The following is a 4,305-nucleotide window of genomic DNA, read 5'->3' as shown; positions in this document are numbered from 1 at the left end:
ATGAGCATTTCAGAATGAGAATTCGTGAATATTTTTTTCTCTTGATCTCTATATCTATAGATCATTTCTATTATATCTTCTATTTCTATTGTATTGTTTTATGCCTAATTTTATTATAAATTATTTACCAGGTCATTGATACGGATAATATCCAAATACCAAATACGTTCTCTATATGATCCATGTAAATAAAAAGAAGTTATTTTGGGGAAGATCAAAGAAAGAACTTGTTCTTCTTCCGTAAAGAATTCTTCTAATAATCCCGAACTTAATCTTTGCAAAAAACTGCGTACTGTACTTTTATGTTTACGGGCCAAAGTTCTAGCACACGAAAGTCGAAGTATATACTTCATTCGATACAAACTCTGTTTTTTTGAGGATCCACTATGATAGTGAGAAAGATTTCTACATATCCGGCCAAATCGATTAATAATATCACAATCTGATAAATCGGTCCAAATCGGCTTACTAATAGGATGCCCGGATACGGTACAAAATTTAGCTTTAGACAATGATCGAACAAGAGGAATAATTGGGACTATGGTATCAAATTTCTTAGTAAAAATATCCATTAGAAATGAATTCTCTAGCATTTGATTCCTTACCGCCGAAGAATTTATTAGTACACTTGAAAGATAACCCAGAAAATAGAAAGAATAGTTTGATAATTGGTTTATATGGATCCTGTACGGTTGAGACCAAAAATGAAAATAATATTGCCAGAAATTTACAAAGTGGCATTTCCATTTCTTCATCAGAAAATGAGTTCCCCTTGAACCCAGAATCGCTTTTCCTTGATATCGAACATAGTGCATGGAAGGATCTTTGAAGACCCATAAAGTCTTCTGAAAAAAATTTCGGCACACTACAAGATGTTCTATTTTTCCATAAAAATGTGTTCGTTCAAGAAAGGCTCCAAAAGATGTTAATCGTAAATAAGAAGATTGTTTACGAAGAAAAACTAATACAAATTCACATTCAGATACATAAGAATTATATAAGAACCAAAATAGTCTTTTATTTTCTTTTGAAAAAACATAAATAGATTTCTTCGGAGTAATGAGACTATTCCAATTATAATATTCGTAGAGAAAGAACCGCAATAAATGCAAAGAGGGAACATCCTGGATACAGGATTGAAGGATTTGGACCAGGATTTCCATATGGATGGGATGAGGTATTAGTATATCTGACAGATAATTTAAATGCGATAATTTATCCTCTAAAAAAGGAAATATTGAATGAATAGATTGTAAATTATGAGATTTTGGTATTTTTTTTTCTTCAAGGGAAGATACTAATTGCAGCGAGAATGGAATTTCCACAATGACTGCAAAACCTTCTGATATCATCTGAGAAAAAAAATGGGAATAAAAATAATTGTTGTGCCCAACGAATCGATTTTGGTAAGAATCATTAACCGAATAAATCAAATAATTTTGTTGATACATTCGAATAATTAAACGTTTCACAAGTACTGAACTAAATTTATTGCCATAACCCCCAAAATTCACGGGTTCATAAAAAATTGAACTATTTAAACCCTGATCATAAGCAAATACGTAAATATACTCCTGAAAAAGAAGTGGATATAGAAAGTATTGTTGCCGAGATCTATCTTTTTCTAAATATCCTTGTAATTCTTCCATTTACATTTCCACTTGAAGCAGGGGTAGGAGGCATTTATTGGGTTATCAAATGATACATAGTGCAATATGGTCAAAACAGGGTATTTTGTATTCTATTATGTATATAGAATACAATAGTAATAAAAATATATACCCCGAAAAGGAAACAGGGAGTCCAATCAATAGATCTTTTTATTCTCTTTTTCTATCGAATTGGTTTATCTTCGTTGTTTATCTTCGTTATAATTACAAGAGGATAACAAACCCTTTATTTTTGCAACCCGATCGCTCTTTTGACTTTGGAATTTATTCTCTTTATCAGTATACTGTTTCTTCTACACATCCGTTTCTAATCCATAATAAAGAATAGTTAGGATTTATTAAAAAAAAAGGAAAAAGAATCAATGGTCCACCCACAGGAGAACTCACCCTTTCCCGTATAAGGCACTAATCTATTTTTAACGTCTAATTAGATCGGGTAATCGTTCAATTCAAATTAAGAACATAAGCTCGTTGCTTTTTGTTTTACCAAAATTGGAACCATAGGCTCTATCCATTTATTCACTAGACCCAACTGTAAATGTGAATTTGTTTTGTCCCCTTCCCTTCCAAAAATTTTTTATTTTTGTAGCGATCCAGTAAGGATAAACTAAAAGTTCCACTTTCATTTGAATTTGTAATTTTTTAATAAAATATTTAATAAAATAAGAAATTTTTTTTATTACGACATGCTACTTTTTCCATTCATTACCCTTGAGGATCAGTCGTGGTCTTATAGACTCTACCAATAGTCTGGACGAATTTGTTGCTTCATCAAAATGTGTAAAAGATCATAGTCGCACTTAAAAGCCGAGTACTCTACCGTTGAGTTAGCAACCCGAATAAAATAAAATAAATAGGATATGTAGATACGATAAAAATGAAAAATCCATTAAATTGCACTGCACGACCCCATCAAAACATTGAACTAATAATAAATAAAAAAATATTTTATGTTTTATGATCGATTATACAAAATAAATAGAAAATGTACAGATCATATTTAAAAACACCAGATTCCTAAAAGAGATGCTAAAATTGTGACAGACCTACCAGTTTTTTATCAATTTTTTATTTTTGTTAAGTTAAATTCCAAAATACGTCTTATATGACAGTAAACCCAACAATGCAAAACCCATTATTTGAGTAAAAGTGAAGTTAAAACCCAATATGGGGTCTGGATAAAGAGATTTATTTATCTATGATCAATTAATTTATCTATGATCAATTATATTTGTTCGATACACCATTGTCAATATGAATGCAATGTTGAGAAAACAAATAACAAATAAAGTAAATAAAATAAGGATTTGTATTGGGTTGGCACAACATAAATAAGAAATTTTGATGGAAAAAAATAAGGAAAAGATAAAGAAAAAATCTCGGGTTTACTCAATCAATAGAGGTACAATAAGCAAGATTAATCCCTTGTTTGTTGGTGGATTCCTATAACAAGAAAAAAGTAAATTTAAGTATGAATAGAGCAAGAAAAGGGAAAATTTTAGGTAAAAAATTGTAAGTAAAAAATTATACAAAGATAGATTTTATATTAATCATCTCCCCCCTTTTTTATTAATTTTGTTGTTTTTTCTTTTAATTAACTCGAGGTTTTTTCTTTAAAAAATTCTGCCTTACTTAAAATATCATAAACAGTTCCTGTAGGTTGAGCGCCCTTTTCAAGGAAATATAGAATAGCGGGAACGTTTAAATAAGTTTGATTCTTTATCGGATCATAAAAACCCACTTTTCGAAAATCTCTTCCTTCTCTTCGGGATCGAACATCAATTGCAACGATTCGATAGATGGCTCATTGGGATAGATGTACATAAACAATCCCCCCCCAGAAACGTATAGGAGGTTTTTCTCCTCATACGGCTCGAGCTCGAGAAAAAATTATTTTTATTTCGGTATATCTTTCTGTATATAATATCAAATAGTAAACACAAAATAATGACTCAAATCATAGTCTAATTCATTATTATTATTTTGTTCTTCCTAAAAAAAAAAAAAAAAATAAATTTCATTCGTACTCATAACTCAAGTTGGGTAATTCTGACAGAATTCGAAGGGAAATCCTTAGACATTTCTTGAGCCGTCTCTAACCTCTTTTGTTTGTCTCATCTCGAATCTATTTTTATTCCTAATTCTGATCCAATTTTTGAGACAATTGAAAATAGTGTTTCCTTGTTTCGGAATCCTTTATCTTTGCTTTGTAAAATCATTGGGTTTAGACATTACTTCGGTGATCCTTACTCCTTTCAAAAGGGCAGCAACATACCTTTTGTTTTTTTTATTTCTTTCTATAGAAATAGAATACCCATAGAAATAGAATACGAAGAATTGATTCCTCTGTGATACACTTTTTTTTGATCGAAATAGTTTTATCAATTCCGATTATTTTATATTTTAAGGATATACTTACAAAGCTGGTCTAACTTATTGATTGATTGGCACTAACCCTAGATTCTTCCCCTTGATAAATGAATCAATCCTTTCCGCTCGAGCTCCATCATGTACTATCAACCTAAGAAAAATTAGATTCCTAATGGAACAGAACAAACTATGTCGAGCCAAGAGCATCTTCATTTGTATAGAAAATGGTGGATGTAAAAATCCACAGCGGATCATGTCCTTCAAG

The 4,305-nt window shown here is 30.6% G+C and overlaps 1 pseudogene across 1 annotated transcript; it reads right to left on the bottom strand.

Moving 5' to 3' along the window:
• Nucleotides 1–904: 904 nt before the first annotated feature.
• On the bottom strand, nucleotides 905–4,305 carry LOC135662252 (maturase K-like; annotated as a pseudogene). Its single transcript, XR_010507666.1, has one exon. The product of XR_010507666.1 is annotated as a maturase K-like (transcript).

The sequence above is a fragment of the Musa acuminata genome, unplaced genomic scaffold, assembly GCF_036884655.1.
Source record: "Musa acuminata AAA Group cultivar baxijiao unplaced genomic scaffold, Cavendish_Baxijiao_AAA HiC_scaffold_602, whole genome shotgun sequence".
Taxonomy (NCBI): Eukaryota; Viridiplantae; Streptophyta; class Magnoliopsida; order Zingiberales; family Musaceae; genus Musa; species Musa acuminata.
This window is presented reverse-complemented; position numbering and strand designations above follow the sequence as displayed.